Source organism: Megascapheus bottae, chromosome 4 (genome assembly GCF_031878675.1).
Source record: "Megascapheus bottae isolate mThoBot1 chromosome 4, mThoBot2.hap1, whole genome shotgun sequence".
Lineage (NCBI taxonomy): Eukaryota > Metazoa > Chordata > Mammalia > Rodentia > Geomyidae > Megascapheus > Megascapheus bottae.
The window spans coordinates 70,373,772-70,401,296 of record NC_143512.1 but is presented as its reverse complement, the minus strand read 5'-3'; the positions used below and the strand labels follow the sequence as shown (position 1 = coordinate 70,401,296).

The following is a 27,525-nucleotide window of genomic DNA, read 5'->3' as shown; positions in this document are numbered from 1 at the left end:
CCTAGAATCCAAGGACATTCTAATGTAGACCAATAACAGGTACACCATACTAAGAGAAAAAAGTTGAGATTACACAGACTTTCAATAAATAAACAAAACAAGCATTTCATAGTAATGAATACAAATTCACAGTAAAATGGTCAAAAGACTAGACATGGAAGGAATATATAACTTCACATAAATAAAATTTATTCTTTAGAAAGCATAGGGCCCATTGGTCTTAAGGACAGAAGGTGAACATTTTTGTTCTACAGTCAGATCAAGTCATAGCTGCCCACTCCTGATATTCAGAAATGCTGGCAGTTCCATATGAGCAATTAGGAAATAAAAAGAAAATAGACTTGCTTCAGAAAGGGAGAAATAAAATACATCCTTATTAATTATAATTTGAAAACATTAAAAATTACCCCAAATATTAAGAAATAATAAACTCAATAATGTTGCAGCATACAAAGTTAACATTTAATTGCATTACAATATTCTAATAAGAAACATCATGAAGATGAAATTAAGAAAATAATTTCATTTGAATACTCCAGGTATTATGTAAAAGTGATTTTACATATTGGAAAAGTAAAAATTTCATAAAACAAAATTAAATGATCAAAGAAAACTCCATTTAAGGTTATGATATGATAAAGGATTAAGATCATGTGCATTGATAATAAATAAATAATAAAATCTAAAAAGCCATGAATCTGAGATCAGGTGGAAGCTATCTGCATGTACCAAGTATCCTCATTCAAAGTTTCTTTTTTCATCTCTTCCTAATGGGAGTGAGTTTCATAATTTCTGGCAAAACCAAAATCCTCATTGGATTGAACTATGACAAGTCTAGAAGATAGGAATTATTTCTCTTGAGATGTTTACAAAGCAAAGAGGAAAAAGCAATGGAAATTAAGCCTACATGAAACTTCAGGATTTACACATGATCCAAAGACAACTGAGAAATGTTACCATTAAAAATTTCAAAGACATTGTTTCTGAAATCATACCTATGTCAAGTCAACATGGCCCCCAAATCAGCATTCTGTGGGAACCTGAAGATCTGCTGAGAACTTAAATAATAACCACATTCAGATAACAGAAAAAGAAACAGCAGGGCTCCTGAGAAGATTGATATTACTTTGTAAATTCTGTTACAATTTTTATCTATGTCCTCTGTATTTTAAAACTACTAGAATGGACTGAAATATTAAATTCCTCCCAGGTGTAAGCATTCATTTGTCTCTACTTCTTTTCTCTTGGGCTCTGTACTAATTAAAACTGCATTCCTTTTCTACTTCATACAACTTAAAAGAAAAGATACATCCTCTTCCTACAAAGTAAATTGCCAGATCAAATACTCCTAAGGCTTTCTGGGTTTTGACACCTATCAAGAAACCGAGATACATTTTAATTTTATTACTATTTTTTTCTTTTCTATTTGTCATGCTTAAGCCAACCAAAACTGAGATGCCTGAGGGGGTGAAGGTTAATGTTTTGGAAAGATCACTGGGAATCAAGTGCATCAAAGAAAATAAAAATTCATCTGAATTTACAACCAGAGTGTGAGGCAAGAATAAAGCTCAGTGAAACTCAATGTGGAAAGAATTAAATACATAGAGTCACTTAGTTTCCTATGTTCTTTGTCAGAAAGCCAATGTGTGTGAGAATGTAGGTTTTTGAGAAGCTAGAAGAAATTACAACCTCTCCCAATCTGTTCTCCTTTTGTGACATTTTACAACAATGGCAATGGAAGGTAATCTGCAAAGCAAAGCAAAGAAGAACCCCAGAGACAAAAATACTATTGAAGTTATGACCATGACTGTAATTGAGTGATAAAATTCTTGCTCCATTGACACATTGAGTGTCTCCATGTATATTATTTAAGTAAAATAACTTCAGTTAAGGTATGCTTATTTATTTAGTGTATATATTCAGACCCCTATGCTTTCTAAGCAGCTGTACTGGTAATTACATTTCCAGCACATTTTGCTATAATTATTTTTGAGATTTTTTATTAAAGAATTTATTAAAATTGATTTTTATTTCATATTTCAAATGACATGTTTAACAAACAAGTATTCAAGAAGGGAATCTCTCTGTACAATCACTGGCACTTAGTTTTTAGAACATAATCAAAATTAGGCTGAAGGTTTGTAAATCATAGATACATATTAATCTATGTAATAAAACATTATGTCTATAGAATCATAGGTTTTTATGTCTATGTAGTTATGTTTATATTTCCTGTATCATATCCATAGCATTGGGTATGAAAATATTGAGTCCTCTCTCTTGTACTGTTTGGATCTAATAGCCACATATTAAGGATACCATGTGCCTTTTGTTCCTTTGGTCTTGACTTGTCTCATTCAATATGATTCACTCTAGATTCATCCACTTCCCGTAAATGCCATTATTTTGTCTGTTGGCAATGTAGAATTCCATTGTGTATGTATATATATATATATATATATATATATATATATATATATATATATATACACCACATTTGCTTCCTGCATGAGTTCACACAAGGACTGCTATCTACCTATTTTACCAAGGACAACAGCAGACACCCTTCCTCTCAGCATCTTCTGTTAAAATGGAGTCTAAAGATTTTTCTGTCTAGTCTGGCATGGAATTTATGACTTTCTCCCAATCTCAGGTTTTAGTTACATAAGTAAAGTAATGAATACATTTCTTGTCAAATATTGTTACCTTTCACCCGTTTTCTCCCACTTTCCTTTTCCCCTCCCCCCACTTAGTAGTAGAGTTCATTTCCAACCTAGTGTCTTCTGGGTATTGCTGTTGTGTTGGTTCACCCTTTGTCCTTTATTTTTCTATTTCATTATTCTCCTTCCCTTACCCAAACTAGGTAAATATATGTACAAGACACAGGAGACCAGAATCAAACACAGAGGATGCAGGGGATAAACCAAAGAGAAAAATGAAAAAAAAAGAAAAAAATTCAGACAGTACATTAAAAGCAACAGCATCATAAACAACAAACTTCTTCTTGTTCCATATTTTGGAGTTTATTGTGATTAGCATCATTTTATATGGTCATTTGAATATACCTATTCAGCTATTGTAATCTTCTGCTTGGCTTTCCTAGACATATACTAATTACAAATGTGGGAAACCATAAAGTCTATGTTCCTGGCTTATTTTACTTAATATGATGTTTTCTAGGTCTTCCAATTTTCTTACGAATGCAGCAATGCCATTCTTTCTGGTGGCAGCATAGAATCCTATGATTCTATTGTATGTTTCATATCAATCTTATATTGTCCAATTTATAGCTAACTTATATATCTGTATATAGATATATAGCATCTATATAGCTAATCTATATATCTATTTGTAGATACATAGTGTGTATATATTACTTAAAATTAAGAAATGATGTGACATTGACCAATAAGAAGTATAATCATTATCTGACCTACGAAATGATAACACCTCTGCACATCACCTTAATAATAATAATTAAAAATTAAAAAGAACAACAACATCTAGGATATAGCCCAGGTGTAAATTGTTTCTGAGAAATGTATAGCCTTAACTGTAATTCCCAGGATAGCAGAAGTGACTCCATTTTGTGTAGCAGCTGCAGTTTAGTTATAAAAAGAAATTGAAAAATAACCAGCAAGATGTTCACGGTCAGAGTGACCGAGAACTGAAATTGTATAGACAGGATAAGGAGTAAGATAAGGAGTATGTGAAAAACATGTTATGACCAGAAGAAGGACACGTAAGCCCTTCTCTAGCCAAAAAGGAAAATTCCACTACTGCCCAGAATAAACCCCCAGCCTCATTTGAATTAACCAATCCCTACCCTGTAACCATGCTTCTGCTTCTGTAACCACGCTTCAGCTACCCATAAATACTCCCCTCTCCCCAGCCTCGGCGCGCAAGTCTTCTAGGAGACTTTGTTGCCCCGGGCACCCGTGTACCCAAATAAACCTCTTGCTGTTTGCATCCGACTGCGTGGATTCGCTGTTCCTTGGGAAGGGGGCTCCGTCTGGAAGACGTCCCGCTGAGTCGGGGGTCTTACAGTTTCCTTTATATGTGCAAGATACTGAGTTTGAGCCTCATCACTAATAAATAAACAAACCAATAAACAAACAAAAATTATAAGTTTTGTATATTAAAAATATTGGTTTTGAATCTCAGTCCTCAGATCTCAACCTCCTGAGTAGCTAGGATTACAGGCATGACCTACTGAGCCCAACTTGAATACTTTTTATTAGCAGAATTAGGCAATGTTGGCCAGTTATCTTCTACATTTCATTTTTGCTGAGTCAGTTGCTGAGTAACTCATTGGTAGAAAGGAATGAAGAATGGCATCATATTAATGCCATTCAGATGCTTAAATTTCTTTCAAGTTACCGGCCAAAATATTCATAGTAAAAAAATTACTTATGGGCCGGGAGTTTGGCCTAGTGGTTAAAGTGTTTGCCTAGCATGCATGAAGACCCGGGTTCTATTCCTCCGTACCACATACATAGAAAAAAGCCAGAAGTGGTGCTGAGGCTCAAGTGGTAGAGCTCTAGCCTTGAGAAAGTCCAAGGACAGTGCTCAGGCACTGAGCTCAAGCTACTTATAATGGTCCAATTCTAGTAACTTCTTACTTCATTGAAAGCAAGGAATTGGAAATTGGCATTTATTATGTAATTATCAGTCATCTGGTTTCTCAGTTTCTGAGTAGAAAACACAGAATATTCCTAGGATTTGTGCACTATTAACCCTGCAGCACTTTTGCTCTTCTAAGTGATAAACTTAGGAAGAACTGAGATGATGAAATCAGAACACTATTTTCAGCACATTTTTTTCCAGTATTATACAATTGTACAGGATTTAAAATATTTTTTTTTAGAGCTAAAGTATTTTTTTCCTAGGGTTGAAAATTTAATTCATTTCTGGAAAACAGTGTAATTATTTGACAAGTCTTTTTCCTTCCTCTTTTCCTTCTTTCTGAGCTAGGCTCTCACTATGTAGCTCAGATTGACCTTGATCTCACAATGTAGTTTCCACAGTGACCTTAAAATCTTGATCTTCCTGACACATGCTTTCAAATGCTGAGATGATAGGCATGAATTACTATGTCCCACTAACACTTATTTTCTCATAAAAGCATAACTTTATTGTTCAGTTAAAAATATGTATATTTTATTTTGCTAATCCTGGGACTTGAACTCAGTGCTTGGGGACTATCCTTGAGCTTTCTCAAGGCTAATGCTCTACCACTTGAGCCACAGAACCATTTGCAGCTTTTTCTCTGTGTGTGGTCCCAGAGGAATCAAACCCAGGGCTTCATGCATGCTAGGCATGCACTCTACCATTGTGCCAGACTCCTGAACCAATATGTGTATTTAATGTTTCAAAATAGGACTTTATTTTATTTGATATTTTTATGGTAATACTGAGGCTTGAATCATAGCCTAACACTTGTTAGGTACTCTACTACATAAATAATATCCTCACTTTGTTTTTGCTGTTGTTGTTGTTTTTTATGGGGCTTGAAACCTGGGCCTGGGTGCTGGCCCTGACCTTTTCAGCTCAAGGCTATCACTCTACCACTTGACCACAGTGATACTTCCGGTTTGTGGTGTTTAATAGAAGATAAGTCTTATAGACTTTAGTGCCTGGCTACTTTTATTTATTTATTTATTTATTTTTTGCCAATCCTGCAGCTTGAACTGGGTGTATGTGTGTGTGAGGGGGTGCTGAGCACTGCCCTTGGGCTTTCTCACAGCTAGGGCTTTTACTATGTATGTGGTATCAAGGAATCCAACCCCGGTCTTCATGCATGCTAGGCAAGCACTCTACCACTAGGCCAAACTCCCAGCCCTTGAATACTTCATTTGTACTTCCCTGATGAAAAAGAAAAATTATATATTAATAATTAGAAAGAAGTATATTTATAAATTTTATGTTTTATTTATTTTGCTGTACCTGGGACTTGAACGCAACGCCTGGGCATTTTCTGTGAGCTGCTGCTGCTTCTTTCTTTCTTTCTTTCTCTCTTTCTTTCTCTCTTTCTTTCTTTCTTTCTTTCTTTCTTTCTTTCTTTCTCTCTCTCTCTCTCTCTTTCTTTCTTTCTTTCTTTCTTTCTTTCTTTCTTTCTTTCTTTATACTTTTTGCCAGTCTTGGAGCCTAAACTCAGGTATGTATGTATTTATGTATGTATGTATGTATGTATGCATGTATGTATTTATTTATAGTTTTTTCCAGTGTTGGAGCCTAAACTCAGGGCCTGAGCACTGTCTCTGCTTCTTTTGCTCAAGGCTAGCACACTATTACTTGAGCCATTGCTTCCCTTAAGGCTTTTTCTGTTTATGTGGTACCGAGGAGCCCAACTTAGGGCTTCATGCATGGTAGGCAAGCACTTTACCACTGGAGCACATACCTAGCCCTCTGAGCTTGTCTTGGTGGCTCACACCTGTAATCCTAACTACTCAGGAGACTAAAGATCTGAGGATCACAGTTCAAAGCCAGCCAGGACACAAAAGGACCTGAGAATCCTATCTCCTATTAATCTCTAGAGAACAGGTAGTGGGGCTTGGCTCTAGGGTAGGGTGGTAGCCTTGAGCTAAGAGCTCAGGGACAGCTTCCAGGAGGAGTCCAAGCCCTATTACCCACAATAGAAGAAGAAGGAGAAAGAGAAGGAGAAGAAGAAGAAGAAAGAAAAAGAAGAAGAAGGAGGAGGAGGAGGAGGAGGAGGAGGAGGAGGAGGAGGAGGAGGAAGATTGTAGGAAATCACTAATCATAAGATGATATCATAGCATCTTCATGGGTTTTTATGGCAATAAGGGCTTATATTCACTGAGAAGTAGAATGACATAAGCAATTTCATTTCTGGAAGTCTGAAATCTCTTATCACTACATGTATAACTTTTTTGTCTCATATATTGTTCCTAAATCAAAGGATTAAAAAAAATCTCAAGATATGTTCTTTTGTGAAACTGCACAGGCTGCGCATTTTGCTCAACTCCAGGAGTGCTGAATGAAAAGGATTATTTCCAACAAAGTTAAGAACAGTAGATACAAAAAGGAAACAGTCTTGATATGATAAAGTTTGATATTCAAACTGTTTCCTTGCAAGAGAATTACTAACCAAAGTAAAAATATATATTTTATCAAATACTAGATTAAGAGATTTCTTTGCATTAGAGTTTTTTTTATTATTTGAGCATTATTTTTCTGAGTATAAAAATATCTGGGAAAGAGTTGAGATGCTAAGAATATTCAGTTAAAAATGTCTGTGTAAGTAATTGCAATTTCTAACACCATTCTTGTAAAGGAAAAGTTCTCATAGCATCTGACCAAGGCTTTCTTTAAAAGATTTGTGAGAAATCTTGGTTTAAAAAAATGCATCAATGTTCTCTCAAGGCTATAAATTGAGGGAATGGATTTTGCCAAAATGACAAATTCCTTTTCACTGTCTCTCATCACAGCTAACATGCCTCCTGTGGATAATTGTACTATTTGAAAATTACTCCCATTATCATCCAGATCCTCTTCTGCCCAATGCAGTTACTAATTTCTCAGTCATGTTAATCAAAATTCAAGTACTCAAAAGCTACTTGTGACTAGTGACTAATTTGTGAAAAAATCCATAATTATAGAACATTTCCATAATTAAAGAAGGTTCTATGGCACTGTATTAATTTAGGATAATTCTTACTATTCTGAGAGTTCATGTGGAATTGTTTCATCTTACACAAACCGTGAATGTTTTATTTTATTTTATTTTGAACAATGTTATTTATGAAAAGGAGCAGATAATAAAATGACCATGTATTGACATTTCATATTAATACTCATATAAACTGAGAGTGTAATGAAGTGTAAATGTGTGCTAAATTTGGATGCCTATGATTTAATAGCTTTACACTTTTATATGACTCAAATAGATTCATAAGCTACAAAAACATATACAAGCTCTGTGTCACATATTCCATTTCATAGCAATTATTGGATTAATGCAATCAACTATTTTAATTGTGGTGAACCTGGGTATTCTATAATGATTGTATGTGTGTGTGTTTGTGTGTGTGTGTGTGTGTGTTCATACTGGAGCTTGAACTCAGGGCCTAGTGTACCTGTTTGACTTTTTCTTTCAGGGTTGGTGCTCTTCAATTTGAGTCATGTGTCCACTTCAAGATTTTGGCTAATGCACTGAAAGTATGATTCCTTCAGTTTTGCCTGCTTGAGCTAGATACAAAACATGATACTCAGACGTTAGCCAACTTGGTAGTCAGGATTATAGAAGTAAGTCATTGGTGGCCGGGTATAAAATTATGTGAACTTTGAAGTTGCAAGTATTTAAGCATTTTTAATGTATCATGGCATATGATGATTACTGGAGCTAAGTGATAGAATAGGTCTAATTTTCATTTTTTGTATTTTGAATCCAAGTAAAATTTAATTGCTTTTGCTTTCTTGGAGTATGTAGTTAATAATAATACAACGGTAGCTCAAATATAAATTTCAACTTGATTTCATTTTAATTTTAGTGCACATACACTGATACTTGTATATTTATAATATGTGCATTTCATTGTGATATGAGAGATTTGCACAATTTACTTGAAAAAAATTGGCTCCTTACTTATGTTCACATAGCTTTCATTCTCTCAGTTTTTGCAGTCACATTTTAGTGGCTTTCATTATGTTGTCTTCACATGATATATTCATATATATATATTCATATATATGCATATAATGTGCCTATCTGCTCCCATACAATATGTCCTTTATATTTGCACAAGAAAAACACTACCACGGTTAATCTATGTATCAAAATTGTTATACTTTATTACCTAAGGATGTTTACCAAAACATTTCAACTATTTGCTTGACTTATTCACTCTTCTCTGCTCCAAAATCACTTTTCTCTGCTGTTGAGAATCTCATGTGGCTGTACTTTCTTTCCCTTGTCTTTTACCCTGAAACATAAAATGCTTGTGACACTCCTATTTTGATCTGTTTCATTTTTAACAAAAATATGTTTCATATGACTTTGTTTTATTTATCCAATAACCTGTCCAAATACATTTCAAATGCTTCATATTTTCAGCTACTCAAGATTACTGATTATCCAGATATAAAGATAGAAATAAATCAGATTGCCGTGACATAAGTGAAATTTGGACAGTTATTCATACACTTGCCTAAATTTGGGAATATTTTATTATATAAAATTCATACCTGGGGCTGCGAATTTGGCCTAGAGATAGAGTGCTTGCCTAGGATGCATGAAGGCCTAGGTTCAATTCCTTGGTACCACAAACAGCCAATATATATTTTTTTCTTTTGGGGGGTGGGGGGACCATGGGGTTCGAACTCTGACCTGGGCGCTGTCCCTGAGCTCTTCAGCTCAAGGCTACCTACCACCCTACCCTTGAGCCACAACCCCACTTCCCATTTTCTAGTGATTAACTGGTGATAAGAGTCTCTTGGTTTTGTATTGCTGGGCTGGCTTTGTACTGTGATCCTCAGATCTCAGCCTCCTGAGTAGCTAGGATTACAGGCATGACCCACCATGCCTGGCTCAAAAAGTAGTTTCTATAAAAATGGGAGGAAGATGGCGCCAAGACAATAGGGACCCAGCTTAGGTCTCTCCCACAAAAATAGAGAATCAGGGAATCTCACCAGCCAACTATCTTAAGAAACCCACAACTACGAATTCAAGAAGCAATGGAAAATTACACAAACCAGAAAAAAAATCCAGATAAAGCTTATATCCAATATCCAATGTTCTCAAAGAATCTGAAATGCGAGGACCCCTGCCCCACCCCTCACCACATACACAGAAAAAGTCAGAATTGAGTGTCTCTGTAGCTCAAGTAGCAGAGCTTTAGCCTTGAGCAAACAGTGTTGAATGATTATGCCCAGGCTCTGAGTTTGAGCCCCAGGACTGGAAAAATAAAGACATTGTATTGTCACTAAATGCAATAGCATTGTAGAATTTTATTTTTATATGTCTTTGGTCAAATTATTCTTCATCTTTGCTTTCTCTACTTACACTAATGGATATAAATGCATGTAAATTTCATCACTATGAGAAATATGATGAATGACAACTTTGCTTTATAAAATGTACTATGTTATCTCATCTCTTTTGCTGCCCCTTGATTATCACATATTGTTACAGTATTTCACCTAGTTATCTGATATATTGATTATATGCATATTTGATTATTTGAAGTTGGATAGGGAAGGGAGGAAAACAAGATGAGGGGCGGGAGTCGGGGCAGGAAGATGAGGACCAAGACATGAGAAAGGGTATCAATGTTTGTGAAGTAATGCACCTTCTATCTGGTGAATATAACATAACCCTTCTATTAATTACAATAAGAATATATAAAAAGCAACTTTTTTTACAGGTGTATCTGTAGTATGTATTTTGGCATAATTAAAAATTAATGAATAAATCTAAGTTCTATTCAATCAGTATATTGAATTAGATTTTATAAATGTTTACAATTTTGGTAAATTTTTGTTTAAAAATTTTGTAGATATGTAAATGTATAGCATAGAAGGCAGACAATTTAAAATTTCCTGAGGTGAACTTCAAAATAACCTAAACACACACACAGACACCTGACTAAAACTTATTCTTTAAAATAAATTAAAATGTTAAGCAATCAAAACAAGACTTTAAGAAGAAAAAATTAATTTCTTCACATATATCTGTACATTCATTATTATTATAGTATTCATAACGTGATAGAAATTGTGTTTAGGAAATATCAAAACGTGGGCCGGGAATTAGGCCCAGTGGTAGAGTGCTTACCTATCATGCATGAAGACCTGAGTTCAATTCCTCAGTACCACATACATAGGGAAAAAAAAAGCCAGAAATGATGCTGAAGCTCAAGTGGTAGATCTCTTGTCCTGAGAAAGCCCTAATACAGTGCTCAGGCCCTGAGCCCAATCCCAGGACTGGCAAAAAAAAAAAAAAAAAAAAAAAAAAAAAAAAGAACATACCCAAACTCCAACATGATAAAGCCTTATTTCTAAATTCTATATGTATAATAGTGTAGTTAATGCCAACATTTATGATAGAGTTCATGTAAATATTTCATTTGACAAGTTTTATGTAATCTATTATTGAAGTTTTAGGAGGCTGAGGGTAAGAGAGAGGAATATTATGTGTTCAATACCAGCCTTTCTACATAATGGAATGATTAGTATTTTTATTTCTTTTTAAAATTTTAATGTATAGAGGAGTTATATTCTCAAGATAGAAGGTACATTATTTCTCACACATTGATATCCTTCCCCCACCCTCCTCTCATCTATATAACATAAACATCTATATAATATACCAGGTAACAAAGTGGGGTACTGTAACAATGTTAGATTAACCAAAAGGCAACACAAGAGAAGAGAGAAAAACATAAAACATGAAGAATAACCTATGAAAAAAACTAAAGAAGGGGCCAGGAGTTTGGCCTAGTGGTTAAAGTGCTTGCTTAGCATGCATGAAGACCTGGGTTCGATTCCTCGGTACCACATACATAGAAAAAAGCCGGAAGTGGTGCTGAGGCTCAAGTGGTAGAGCTCTAGCCTTGAGAAAGTCCAAGGACAGTGCTCAGGCCCTGAGCTCAAGCCCAGGATTGGCAAAAAAAAAAAAAAAAAAAAAAAAACTAAAGAAAAAATATGAAAATGAACATCATCATGTCATACAATTTTAATTCGATTATTTATACTATACCTAGGACTCTTTCTGGCAAATATGATTGAAGAATGTGTGAAAACCTTATAAACATTCAAAGGTTCATTGATATTATATAAAAGATAATCAAAGAGTTAATTGTTAAACATTTTTAAATACAGCTAAGTAGCATTATTTAATTCTATAAAAGATGGTAAACAAAAATCAGTCCTAGTGATTATTAAATTTCCATGGAAACTAGAAGCATATATTTATAGAAAAGTTGATAGCGTATAAATATCAAATTGTCCCATTATCTGCAGATGTGCCAGTTCTGTCAAACTTTGCCAAAATTATATAACAGCTTTAGAAACAAATCACTGATGGAAATGGCACAAAGCACAGATGCAGCATCTCTTTGTACCCCATGTTTTAACAATACATAAAATAGATACTATTTAATTGCCACAAAGATTTAAGTATAGAACAATTACAATACAATACAATTTTATCCAAATTTGTCAGATATATTTCTGTCCATTTTTAGCGATCAATTATATCAATACAAATTTGACACATCCCCACCCAAATATAACTATTTAAAACTGGGGAATAACATCAGAAACAGATGATTTGTTCATATAAATTTATGATAAAACTACCTTGTTATTCCTCTCCTAGGTTTGATAAAATTAACATTTCAATAAATTATAAATCAGGATTTATTCTATAATTACAAAACATATTGAATTAAGTGCTTTAAAGTTTTATGCACTGGAATGACAAATTGTTTCTATTTTTGCATCTTAATTGAAAGCATATATTCAGTCAAACCAGCTTCAAATTATTTAGCAATTATTATTAATTGTTATTGTGAAATTTTTCTTGTTTGATAATACAACTATTTCACCTAGCCTCTCTTAGTGCAACCTTATTATTGAGTTATTTTTAAACTACCCATGTCCTTTCCGTTTACATATTCCTGTTTATACCATTCTCAACCTTTGTTGATAGCAATTTGGCAGCAAAAGTCCAGTTTATCAGCCTTTTCAAACTGATGAAAGTGGTTACCGTAGCAACTGAAGTACTGTGGAATCTCTCAGAACACCTGCTCGGCCCACTCACAATTCCTGCAGCTGAGATGTAGTCGCTTGAAAACTGCTTTATTATTTTCATGTTTGCTTCTCTAAGTTCAGGTAGGTTAGGAACAAAGAGGATGCTGATCTTGACTACTTGTATTGTCCAAAAGACCAACACATCTGTCTGCTTTAGGCTTATTGTTAGGTCCAACAATTAGTACTTTGTCTGTTCTTTTCCCCCCCAAAGAGTTCCCTGTGTGTTTTGCATTGTCCTTAGCATTCCTTGACATTGGGAAGATCTGGCAATGCAGCTAGGACAGAGAACATTCTGTAAGTGCAAATGACAAAATGCGGCTCCATTGTCACCCTAGGGCTTTTTATTCAGCCAGCATTCATAATTCATTGGGTCTGGTAATATGAAAGGGCAATGTGCCTGAATGCTTGAGAAAATTACTGTCATATTTTAGCTTATAAATTTTTAAATTATTCATTTTCTTGATTGTGTAAAGTCATTCTTTTCTTTTCCTTGAAAATTTAACTGAACTTATTCAAATAAACTGTGTTAAAGCTTATTAAAGCAATTATAAGACAAAATCATTCAATTGTTTTCTCTTAGAGTCAAGTTAAGAAACCTAAATTTAACTTAAGGTGTGCTATAACAAACCATTGTAATAATTCCATGAATCTTTTCAGCTCATTTGTAGATCCTAAATTTAAGAGTTCTCTTGAGATTAAGTAAATAAAGCCAAGAAATCTTGTCTAGATAGCATATAGTGTTTTCCCTACAGTGATACATATGAACAAAAAAAATCTCTCTGTAGAATAGGAATTAGAGGTCAGTGTCTTTATGGATCACTAAATATTTTTCCTGAAATTTTATATATTAATGTTTGCCATGATTTCATTTAACTTCCTAATTACCCATTTGTCAGAATCTCATCTTCAAAATGATTGCTTATACCATCAAGTATACTAACCACTATTTGTTACTAAAGTGATATACAGAATTAGCTTTACAAGATAATTCTTCATGAACTCTAAATCTAAATACTAAGGGAAAATTTTACTGTTGTCGTGGTACAAACCTGCAATATTAGCTACTTGAAGCTAAGCCTGGAATACATACATCAAGAACTTTTCTCATAAAATATAAAAATAATGAAAATGATCTCAGGATATTAGCTTGATGTTATAATACCACCCCTGCATGAGTACGGCCCTAGTTTAATGTCTAATATTTCAAAACATGAGTAAACTAATAAAAAGGTAATAATAATTTTTCATTTTCTTAAAATTATGCATAAAATGACCATGGATTGTTCATCAAACTTCTCTTAAATATTCATCAAATTTCCTATTTCAAAGAGTTCTTAATATCATATTTTATAATAATCTTTCAGTAATTGAGTCTCAATAAAGGAGCACTACACAATTATGAGAGATGTGTGTATTATGTTAATTTCAGATAACTTCTCAATCTTCAGATAATTTCTCAATCTTTAAGCATATTGTTCTGGATATATATATATATACATATACAATTAGCATATATATGATAATAGTATAAGATTATAACTATTAAAAGATTATAAAGACTGTTAGAAAGTCTATCAATTTAGATAATTTTGATTGCATTTTGAAGTCAGCACAAGGAAATCTGTGGAAGTAATGCATGGAAATCCTTAAAATTCCATTTCTTTTGTTCTCCTGCTCAAATGTAACCCATTTACTAGGGTCCTAGGGCTCTCTTTTGTTTAGTATCAAAATTTCTTCCTTCCTTTCTTTCTTGGTATTCACCTATCGTCTTCTTTTGTCATTTAAGTTCCAGAACTTATTCACAGCAGTATTTGAATCAATTACTTGTACTTTACTTTGAGTGACATTATCCACTAACATACTACCATTATGTATTATAATTTTCCCGTTGTTAATATAGATTTAATGTATTTCTAATTTGTTTAGTCAGTATCTTCCTCTTACCACTCATCAATATTCATTGAACTTTATTTATGTATTTATAATCCAGTCATTTTATCAAAGTCTATTTTGTATTGTGGGGTTATTCACAGTCTTAAATTTTCTTCCTTTATATTAAGATATATTCTTTGTGCTATAATGTGTCATGAAGTTTATCAAATTTATGTTATTCATCCTGACTTAAGTTACAATACAAATAATATACACCATTCTAAAAATATTTTGTACTCCCTGCCTGTGCTCAGATAATCACACTTCCTCCTCCACCGAAACTTTTGACAGCATCTCACCAATTTTCTCTCTATATTTTTTTGCTATTTTTTTCATATGTGACCTGATTGGTATCATACAGTATTCAGCGTTCTTAGCCTAGGAATATATGCTCCTGGTTCATTGCTGTTTTATTATGTGTTACTCCATTCTTTCACTATTTACACTTCTATTCATTTACAGGTTTTGGTATAACAGTAAGTTTCAAGATATGTTATATAAGTGCTTCGGAATGCAAAGGATGGAATGTATCATGGGAATATTCTCACTTTTAAAGATACTGTCAAATTGATTTTTAAAATGCCATGCCCTTTTCCATAATCTGGGGCAAAAAAGTAGATTTATTATTGTTCTAGATATTCCCTTTAACAAATATGCTCTTTTTTCAATTTAAACAACATCAAGTGAATGATGTTATAACAGAATTTGGCAATGCACTATGACATACATACGTCTTATCCATACCACATATCCCATCTTCATATCTACAATATTTGCTATAATAGTTTCAGTCTTTTACCCAAGAGTCTGTTCTATTTTTATGTTCAAGTTTTAGGATACCTTTGTTAGTATGACATAAGATTACTTACTGGATTTATAAATTATTTTCATATATTTTGTGACTGATTTTATTTGATTAGCAGTGACTAAATTATCCACCCACATATTTTACATAATTTGTACATTTTCCATGAGTGATTATGAGAATCATAATCATTTTACTTTTTGTCTAATAATTCCAAAATACATATTAAGAATGAAATTGGAATAGATTTTTGTTTCTTTGGGAATTATTTATTTATTATCTTTTACAATATCTGTGTACTTACATAGAATCCCTAGGTCCTTTCTAATAACAACTTGGGAACAGGCGTTCTTGTTAGGTTTTGATGTCTTTTTTATTATATAAACTATTTGTTTATTTTTGGTTTGGTTGTGATTTTTGTTTTGTAATTAAAATTCTTGATGCTAAAATTTATTTTTCTTGTCCTTGTGTTGATATTACCCACTGTCATCAGGTTTCTTGAAGAATGTTTTCTTAAATTCAGTCTGTGTCTTGTACCCTTGCAATGGAAGCTCTGGTGGTTTGGTGTAAAACTGTGAGAAATAGAAAATATATTGTCCCCTTGTGTGTAAAACTAGTAGGAAAACCTTCAAATCCCTTGACTTCTCAGAATTGGAACTGAATGTCTGGCACATTGATTTTAGCAACTCTCTTCTGAAGAGACTTTTAACACAGGTCTGAACACCAATGGCAAAACTTATTAACATGGTTCCATTAGTCGAGAAGAGGGTCTGAAAAGGGCAGTGCCTCACTGAGCAGCTATGTCTTAGTGACTGCCTCATGAGGCAAACTCAGTTTTAGGGGACAGCTGTCTTTCTCAGCCAGAGCTTGGGAAGGAAAAGACAAAAGATAACACTTAAAAAACATTTTCTGATTTCTAGAAACAACATATGGTATTTACGTAGCCAAATCTACAATTAACACTCTGAATTACTAGGAAATAATTAAAATATATAGAAAACCTGGATCTAAGAATTTAGTCCAATGCCCATGAGCACACCTAAATGCAGAGTCCACATACTGGGAAGATAATTGAATTGTGTAAAGTATTTCATTGAAAAGTTTCCTCTCAATATAATTACACTTATAAAATCATGAGAAAAATTAACTGTGTATACTAGAATACAAATCCTAATTAAAAAATACAACCTGACATTTTTCTTTCCTTAGCCCTGTTCTCTCTTACATTTATGTGGTATCCATAGAAACAATGAAGGAACCATATTCTTGCTCTTCCTAAACCAGTGAGTAGATAACGATTGCTTCTATAAGGGAATCCTCTGTCCCCAGTCTTTTGTATCATATTAATGCTGAAGTTGTGAAAAGTGGGTTCTGACTTTGGATGGTGCCTGGTAGATTTTCATGTAAAGGAACATGGTAACTAAATTTCTTTTGGAATTTAGTTTTAATGTTTTCCTAGTAGATTCTCCCAAGTGCAACAGAAATTCAAGTACTACTGGGAAAAACAATATTGCTATCTCATCTTCAACATGTATACAGCTTTTTTCTTGTTGTACTTTCTCTAATATCATACAATAATAACAAAAGTAGCAAGCCTGTTTCTGTTTTTGCATGTGAATTTTTTTGGCACAAATTCAAGCACCTAACAACGAGATTCTATTTTTATTCCGTATAATCATCCCCTCAGATAATCCTCTTCAAGTCTGATTTGTGCTGGTGAGATCAATAATCAGAAACTATGGAAGTTATGCCGCTGACAACCTCCAGGCATATTTTCATAACATCTGAAACAGAACACAGCTGCACAATTTATGCTTTAAAATCCCTGAAATTTATTTTTGCATTTTTAGGCCCCTCAGAAAGTCTCTCAGAATTAAAAGGAATTGAGTACATAGCCAAAACAGAATCCTGTTTATAACTCTATTGAGGGAAGAGAAAATTATCAGAAACTGACATAGGAAGTGTTATAAATAGACCAACCCTGCAATGTTATCACTTTCTTATCTCTTTCAATTACTACATTTGACAAACCGACTTGAAAGCCAGAAAATAATGAAATTTATTTTTTTGAACCCAGAAAATTAGCTTCAGTGAACTCTGAGCAGGACAGAAGAAAAATAGCAGATTATTTGAAGAATCAAAGTAAATTACTCAGTACACCTAAGTTCTTTCTATCCTTTCTTCTGAGATAACATTCAAGATATGTTGTCACCCAAAATAAGACTATAGAGTCAGATCAACTACTATCATGTTTGGTACTAACAACTTATTCATAAACTTTACAACTTTATATACAAGCAATCCCACATAATATTCATATAATCCACTGTGAAAAGAGAAAGATAAACATTAAATTAAATTAAATTAAGATGAAGTTTCATTGTCACTATTTCTGTATCAAGACAAAGTCTATGTAGGTAATGGCTTTCTTATTTGCCAATGTGCCTTTAATTTTCCAACACATCAGAAAATTGAGCAAGTGTTGAAATGGCCCAATCTTTTATTTCTATGAAATCTGATATCCTAATATTCTGGATTTATTAGATGTTTGTATTTGAATCAATACATTAAGAATCAATAAGCTCAGTCAATAAACCTGCATACAGACACAGTCTTTCTTAATGATATGATCCCTGGAAACAAGGATCTTGTCCGCAGAGACCATCCTTTTTTCTTACTCTTTCTTTCTCTCTCTCTTTCTTTCTTTCTTTCTTTCTTTCTTTCTTTCTTTCTTTCTTTCTTTCTTTCTTTCTTTTTTTGATAGTCTTGGGGCTTGAACTCAGGGCCTGATCATTGTCCTTGGACTTTCCTCAAGGCCAGAGCTCTACCACTTGAGCCTCAGCACCACTTCCAGCTTTTTTCTATGTATGTGGTACCAAGGAATCGTACCTGGGTCTTTGTGCATGCTAGGCAAGCACTCTACCCCTAGGCCATACTCCCGCCCACCACTGATTTCTTCAGTTTATTTAAATACAGTGCTTGCACATAAAAACTGAACACAAATTTCTAGAACTGGAGTATAGTTCAGTGTTAGTCTTTGTCTCCATGTGTGAGGGTCTGGATTGGATTCCCAGTACTGTGGAGAACATGATTTCTTTCTGTTTTGGTCAGTACTAGAGTTTGAAGTCAAGATCTTGTGCTTTCTAGGCAGCTCTCTATTTTGCTTTAAGTTATATTTCAGGCATGGCTTTTCAGCTTTGCCTATGGCCAGCCTCATATTGCAAGTCTCCTATGCATGCCTCCTGTATAGCTATTACAGCACACATAAACATGCTTTCCTTGTTGGTTGAGATGGGTTCTTGGTAGCTTTATTCATTCAGACTTGACTCAAATGAGTACCTTCAAAGCTCTTTATTCTAAGTAGGTGGGATTACAGGAATGGGTCACTGCACCTATCATTTCGAATCTTTTTCAACCACTTATTTTGACTTTACATACACACACACACACACACACACACACACATATGTATATGTGTGTGTATACTAACTGAGTGTGGGTTTTTTTCCTGTCTCAATGGCTTTCATTTGATGAAACTGATAACACTAAGAATCTGCATACTTGATGTATGTGGGGGCAGAAAGCTTTGCTCTCCCTTTTGAGTTCAAGGACTCTTTTTGACACCTCCTTTGTTTCTTCTAGGACACAAGTATTCGTGTTTTGATCCCATATCATATCCGAAAACACCCTTATACTTTTGGCAGTAGTGGGGCTTGAACTCAGGATCTTGCACTTCCTAGGTGAGGGTTGTATCACTTGAACCCTGTCCCCAGTCATTGCTTTAGTATTTCTGCCTTGGACCCTAATCTTCCTTATCTTGCCTCCATGTAGCTGGCATTGTAGGCATGTGCCACAATACCTAGTACTGGGTACCCCAGGCTGGGCTTGAATTTTAAATTCTCCTGTGGTAGCTTCCTGAGTGCTGGGATTACAGATGTGTGCCACTGTAAATAGCTGGCACATTCACACACGCTTCAGCTCTTCTCCCGCCACTCTGTTGGAAGCATTGAACTTGATATGTTTATTTATTTATTGCCAGTCCTGAGCTTGAGCTCAGGGCCTAAGTACTTTCCTTGGACTTTCTCAAGGCTAGAGCTCTTCCACTTGAGCCTTAGCACCACTTCCAGCTTTATTCTATATATATGGTACCGAGGAATGGACCTTGGTCTAAGTGCATGCTAGGCAAGCACTCTACCACTAGGCAAAACTCCTGGCCCCCTATCTGACTTTTAAGAACAGAAAATATTCTTAGTTTCTAATATATCCTGGAAAGAAAGAAATATATATATACAAATGAAAATATTTTCCTCTTAATGCTATCAGCTTCCCATATTTATAGACCTTAGAACTCTTCCTGGAGAACTATGATAAAAAAAAACAAAAAAACAAAAAAACAAAACAAAAAAAAAAACAATAAGCAGAACCCCCAGGCTTTACCCTGTCATTTGCTCTATGGTATTGAAGTTCCAAAAAAAAACAAACTTTTGTTTGAGTCAATTACCCCATTACTTTCTCCAGAAACAACCCTGCTTCCCATCACTAGTTACTTGCCCTTATATAACCCAAGCTATTCAGGAAGGTGGAATCTGAGAATCATGGAACAAGGCCAGCTTGGGCAAAAGTAACAAGATTCTATCTTCAATTAATCAGTGTGGGGCATGTCACATCAGGGAAGTGGAAACCTATGCTGTAAAAGGAGGCCTAACTCGTGGCCCAGTGCTCATTTCCTGGATTTGAGACCCAACCTGCCTGTCCCCAGTTGGAAGGCTTGGCTGTGGTTTGTGACATAAAGTAAGGCTACCTCTGGGATAGGCCCTGAACTCTTCGGCCCTCTCAGACAGCACCTGATTCCCCTTCTTTACCTACCTCCCTCTGCCCTGCCCACCTTTGTGCTGATAGGCTCCTGCATCCTATGTTAGCTGAATGGATTTCCTCAGTAAAGGAGTTCCTACCTTGACCGGTCTCCCTGACTTGTCTGATGGTCCTCTGGAGAGGGAGGGGTGAGTGGGAGCCATCAGTCGGCCCTTTCCTTTCTCAGCTCATCCTGGTCAGGGTGTGTTCTCTCTATCCCTCTTGCAGGTCGGGAGGGATGGAGAGGAGGACCAAAAACCCTGACAAACCAGCAAAATGTCAAACATGTCATGTTGCTCAAACTGTAGTGCCTCGGCCATGAGCAGAAATAGATGAGAGCATGAAGAAATAATATGACATGTTTAGACTAAAGCTATGATTTGGCAGCTTATAAGCAGTTTGATTAATGGCCACTTCTGTTATTCATTAACTGTAAGTAGTTATACAAAAGAATTGCCATGTTACATTGTGTTCTTGAACACAATGCATCTTGATCAATGTCACCCCTCACAACGTTTTCAGCCTGAGCCATCCTTCCCAAGCCCTCCTTCCTTTACCTTTTCTTGTCCTGGGCTTGAGCTCAGGGCCTGAGCACTACCCTTGGTCTTTCTCAAGGCTAGAGCTCTATCACTTGAGCCTCAGCACCACTTCCAGCTTTTTTCTATGTGTCTGGTACCAAGGAATTGAACCCAGATCTTCATGCATGCTAGGCAAGCACTCTACCACTAGGCCAAACTCCTTTCCCCACTTTTTCTTAATTTTTTAAAGATCTACATTAGCATCTTGGTTGCATTCTCCCCTCTCATTCGCCCATTGTCTCCTCTTTATTCATCTTCCCCTCTCCTCCTGGCTTCTGCTTGCAGAAGATAATGAGCACTTCTTTATAATGTTAAAAGTAGTGTTTTTTTTTTTAAACTACTAATAGAAAATCTCCAGTTGATTGGTTTAAGCATGATCCAGTGGCATTAGTGGAGTTGTCTCACGATGATGTGAAGACATTAATGCCTACTTATTCCTATTTGTGTGTCAGTATGAGAAATAGTAACTGTTTGTAATCAGGTTTTCTGAGTCCACATGCCCCCCAAAGCTAGCTAGAAAGCTGCTTATTAATCATTACCGATCCACTATCTTCTGAGTTGTTGCTTGCATATTTTTTTTCAGTCCCGTTTTAACATTTTCCAATTCTATTTGTCAATAAATCAGTGCTCTAGATGTTTAATTTTGCATTTGGATGACCTATGCTACTCAATTCTTGAAGCACTCTTAGATTCCTTGCATGGTAACATTTCTTATGCAGAATCACTTTGCATTTCCAGTCAAGACTGCATACTTAAGTGCCCATTACTGGGATATTTTCTGGTTAAAAAAATACTCTGATAACTTCTTTGGTTCCCTTTGATGAATGCTAGTTTCTTTCTGATTAAATACAAATCCTCACATCTAGTGAACTTCCAAACATTCTATTGAACTGAAAAACTCAAGTTCAGCAGGCTTCATCAATTTCCTATTTACCTTTAGAGAACTCCCTCCCACCACATATTTCCAGCAAGGTTGATGGTTCTGAGTGATTCGCTATAAAATGTGCCACTAGAAGTTCTTAATTTTAATATGTAATCAAACAAGAACCAGATGCTACCTCTACTTCATAATTTACCTATATCCCAACTTCTTATTTTCTCTCTGTAAAATGAAGGACAAAAAGAGAGGAAACAAGATGATTGGGAGGAAGTAGAGGGATGGAAATGGGGGAAAAACATGAAAAGGGGCATCAATGTGTGAGAAGTAACGTACCTACTACCTGGTGAATATAACTGTAACCCCTCTATACATTACCCCTACAATAATAAAGTTTCTAAATGAAGGACAAAAAATTAAAATATTCATTTTTTTAATTTCAGGAAACACAAAATTTTGTGAGCAGCAGAATATTTTAGGTTGCACTATGAAATGACTTATCTAAAGTCTGACACATGAGGTGACTTTCTGTACAATTCTGGAAGTGATTATCTTATGAATTTCAGTTGAGTTCAAATGTAACACTTTTAAGTTGGTAAATGATAATTGTTTTGAGAAGGAAATGATTTCATATGAGTAATTGAAGATTATGAAATGCAAGTGATGGATAATTCTCTCACAGGCCACCATAGCAGAAACTTCGTGACTCCAGAGCTGAAGAGAAACACAAAGAGGTTTCTTTTAGAAAGGCTTCACCCATTTATTTGTTTATTTGAAATAGGAAAGGAAAGAGGGAAAACAAGATGAGAGGAGGGGGTAAGGGGAGGAAAATGGGGACAAAAACATGAGAAAGTGTATCAATGTGTGCAGAGTAATGCACCCTCTATCTGGTGAATATAACTGTAACCCTTCTATTAATTACAATAAAAAATTAAAAAAGAGAAAGGCTTCACACAGATAACACCTTTGACAGAGGTACAGTAAATATTAGTTGATTAGTTAATGGATGCCAGAAGAACAAATATGCCATCCTAATATATCCAATTAATAATAATTTGGCCAGATGCAATGATGAGATTGTCCATTCATACAGTGTAAAGAAAAAGATATTTTAAGCATTTTAGGGGCCGGGAGTTTGGCCTAGTGGTTAAAGTGCTTGCCTAGCATGCATGAAGGCCCGGGTTCGATTCCTTGGTACCACATACATAGAAAAAAGCTGGAAGTGGAGCTAAGGCTCAAGTGGTAGAGCTCTAACCTTGAGAAAGTCCAAGGACAGTGCTCAGGCCCTGAGCTTAAGCCCAGGACTGGCAAAAAAAAAAAAAAAGAATTTTATAAATTAGCCAGGTGAGGTGGCTCACACCTATAATCCTAGCTGGACAAGAGGCTGAGATCTGAGTATCAAGGTTCAAAGTCAGCCCAGGCACAAAAGGACCTAAGAATCTTACCTCCAATTAACCCCTAGAAAACAGGAAGTGGGGCTTGGCTCAAGGGTAGGGTGGTAGCCTTAAGCTGAAGAGCTTAGGGACAGCACCTAGGCTGAGTTCAAGCCCCATGGCTCACACAAAAAGTAATAATAATTCTATAAATTAAATTTTGGGGGTGAAAAGTACATTCAGAAAAGTCAAAGAAAGTTAGCAGGCATAAATTATATGACCAATATTAACACTTTCAAGAACACCAATAATTTCCATGGCTCCAATTAACACTAGAGAAATCTCAGAATTTCTTTAAGATATTTTACTTAGTATAATTTTTATTAATTGTAAGCTGTGTGCCTTAGTGAGGTTAAATAAAGTCTGTAAGGATACAATGATAGCAACATGAAGGTTAAAGTCTCACCTTCAATCAGAAAAAAAATGTAAATACCATAAACAATAAACAAACTCAAGAATAAGACATCAGTTGAAGGGGAAAAGGGAAGGCAAAGCTGCTAGTCCGTGATTGCAGAATAGTGGTGGTAAATTCACAAACACTGCAAGACACGGATGCAACTACACGTCATCTATTCTCCTTCATTTTTTCAGACTGGTGAGAAACAAGTAAGATGGCAGTGAAGTACTGCAACATTAATCAGCACACCTGCATGTAACGGAACAGCTGAAACACTTTTCAAGGTAAGGGGAATATACTGAGTTGAGTAACAGACTAGGAAATCGGAGGACTTTTTCAGATTATGTGAGGAGATATTTTTATTGCATATACAGTTTACTTCAGGAGCTTTCCTTTCTTCCTTCCATTCTTTCATTTCTTCTTCCCTTCTTTTCTCCCTTCCTTCCTCCCTTTCTTCCTTCCCTCCTTTTTCCCTTCTTTCCTTCTTTCTTCCTTCCTTTCTTTTTCTTTCATTTTCTTACTCTTTCTTTCCCTCTTTCATTTTCTTTCCTGTTCTTTTGCTTTTTTTCTTTCTTTCTTTCTTTCCCTCCTTCCTTCTTTTTTTCATTATTTTACTTTATTTGAAGTTTTCCTGGCTACAAAGTACAGTTTTGAAATTTTATTTTACTATTGTAATTATTTGTACCAAGGAGATATGATGCAACATATCAGTTTATGCATCTTGATCAATGTACTACCTTTATCATTATAAAAGGTCAAATGATATTTTTTCATATATTTTTATTGTAATTAATAGAAGGGTTACATTATATTCACCAGATAAAAAGTGCATTACTTCACATGAATTGATACCCTTTCTCATGTCTTGGTCCCTATTTCCCTCCCCCACCCCTGCCCCTCATCTTGTTTTCCACCCTTCCCTATCCTATTTCAAATAACCAAATAAACATATATAAAATATATCAGATAACAAGGTAAAATACTGTAACAATATGAGTTAACTAAGGGACAACAAAAGAGATGAGAGATAACATAGTACATTAAGGACAACAGTCATGCATTATATGGCTTTTGTTTCTATATCCTGGAGGTCCTTTCATTTAACATCATACTATATGGCTTTATGTCTCAAGGTTTTGTTCTATTGTAAATTTCTGCTAGGAGAGTCCTAGGTGTGTACTAATTATTACAAATGTGAGTCTGGCATACTTCACTTACTATGGTTTTTTCTAAATATTTCCATTTTCTTTACTTCCTTCCTTCTATCCTTCCTTTTGTTCTTTCTGTTCTTTCTCTCTCCCTACTTTCCTTTCCTTCCTTCTTCCCTTCTTTCTTCCTTCTTTTTTCTCTTATTCCTTCCTTCCTTCCTTCCTTCCTTCCTTCCTTCCTTCCTTCCTTCCTTCCTTCCTTCTTTCCTTCTCCTCCTCTTTTTTTCCTCTTCCCCTCCTCTTCTTCCTTCTCCTCCCTCCCCCCTTTTCTCTCTCTTCCTTTTTTTTTTTAATTTGGTTTGGTTGTGGAACTTGAACTTTGGGCCTGAGCATTGTCCCTGAGCTCTTTAGCACAAGGATTTTCCATATTGAGCCACAGCTCCACTTCCAGTTTCCTGGTATATAATTTGAGATATCCAACAGACTCTCCTGTCAAGGCTGGCTTTGGACCACAGTCCATAGGTCTCAGCCTCCTGAGTTATCGGATTAGAATTTTGGATTGACTCACTAGTTCCTGGCCTCAGGAATTTTCTTGTTAAGATAGAATGCACATATCAACTAAGATTTTTAACTTAAAATGCTAGTCATTCACCAAAGTCATATACATACTTAAAATACATTTTATATAAAACTGAGAAATTATATATTATATATACTATATAAATTATATATTATATTTTATCTTTGTTCATTTGAACTTAAAATATAAAATATTAAAGAATTATCAAGAATTATTTAGAATAAAATATTTTAAATTCAATTTTGTTTTTATTTAAGTTAATTTTCTTGTTTAACATATTTGACTCATTTAAGACAAAAAATAAATTGATGACTGAGTCTATATTTTCCAAAGTCCACAACATTTCAGAAAAGTTCTTGTAAATATTTTAATGTTCATGATATTGAACATCAACTAAATCTTCTTCGTATCCTTTGGAATAAATTTTCTAGAGTAATAGTTTAATTTAATTTGCTGAGTTTGCTTCAACTCCTGAAAACATAGTCACAAGCAATGATTAATAGTAGCTTTTCTTTTAATTTAACTTTGTTTTATTGTAAAGGTGATGTCAGAAGGGTTACAGTCACATAATTAATGAGTATATTTCTTGTTAAACACTGCTACTCCTATCTTGTTTCCCTTCTCCTACTTCATCTTAAGTTCTAAAACTCATTCCCAGCGTAGTATCTTGGGAGAATAGATGTTACATTGGTTTACTCTTTGTCCTTAGCCACACAAACAATTTTGATTTGCATGGAGAACAGCAGTATTGCATTTTCTGATTCAAACGAGTTAATGAAATAGTAATCATAATAATCACTCTCTGTCAGAAACTGTTTATTATATGTCAGGTATGATTCCAAATAATAGGAATCATGCCTACACTATATCAACATTCTCAGGAGTGTGCAAGTAAAGTTTCATCTATTTTACAGATACACTCTGAGATGGCTGAATAACCTGACAAAGTACTCAGAGAGAAACATTGAAGCTGTATGAAAATTGATATTCAGAATCATATGTTCTCAACGCCTTCTGCCTACAAAGCCAGGATCTTTACAATGAGCTGCATGACTGAATACCAGGGCTACTCATCCTTTTGTCTCAGAATGGGTGGATAGAGAAGAAGCACATTCTTTCCTCTCCTGTAATATGAGAGCATATTAGCCAGTAGGTATGAATTTAGCTATCCCAGATTATATTTCATGATTTATGAAAGGCAATTCAAAATCACTTAAAACATATGTTGACCTATAAAACTAATCAGTTTGATATCTTAACCTTAGGAAAATACATCTTTCTTTACTCAGTTTTCCCCTATCCCCTCTTAAATGGACAAATGGCTTTTGGGTATCTTGAGAAAATAACAAAAGTATAGAAAACCAAGGGACAGTGCATGTATGAAGCTAGATAAAAAGTCCTCTGCATTTGTCTTAATAAATTTAATTTTACATGGAATTTTGGACTTAGTTACCATATTTTATTTCTATTATGAGTCCCATGAATATGTTCACTTTATTCCTCATATTTAAAGATGCATAACAGTCAGTGTCTTTAACAAAAGTATACTGTGCTATATGAAACATTAAAATGCTCCACAAAAGAAAATACCTCATTTCTAAAATAGCTGTAGTTGTTGTCTTCATGCATTTACATCTAAATCAGTAAGTTAATGATGACAATTTGTCATTTCATTGTTTTCTATAATTCACTGATAAAGACCATAAACTTTTATTTTAAAATTAAATACTTCTTATGTCCACGTTTGCAAAATAGCACCTTAGAAAAATGTGGCAATTTCCACAGAATGAATATTAGCATTGAAATGATACCCTGTGAAAATAAAAGCCAATCTATCACTAAACACAATATAACTATTTCTCAGAACCTCTGGAGAAAATAACAAATAAACCTTACTCTTTTAAATATGTCAGTATTAGTACATTTCTCATTCTAAATTTTCTCTAGCAATTAGTTGAAAACTTTTTGTAAGAAGCATGCTAGCATTGAGAATTCAAAGCATTAATTATCTAAAATGTTATCCCACTTTTCTAAGCATAAGAATATTTTGTTCATATTTAAAAATAAGAAAACAAACTCTTGAATGACATTTATAATGTTTTCTGATGCTTTTTGAATATTCGTATGTGAATCATTATATTTCCAGGGGCAAT

At 34.6% G+C, this 27,525-nt stretch overlaps 1 long non-coding RNA gene across 1 annotated transcript; it reads left to right on the top strand.

Moving 5' to 3' along the window:
* The first annotated feature begins 12,769 nt into the window (after window positions 1-12,769).
* Window positions 12,770-26,793, top strand: LOC150064633 (uncharacterized). The gene is made up of 3 exons (XR_016535175.1): window positions 12,770-12,852; window positions 23,839-23,928; window positions 26,287-26,793. It is a non-coding gene; the product is annotated as an uncharacterized LOC150064633 (long non-coding RNA).
* Window positions 26,794-27,525: the final 732 nt, after the last annotated feature.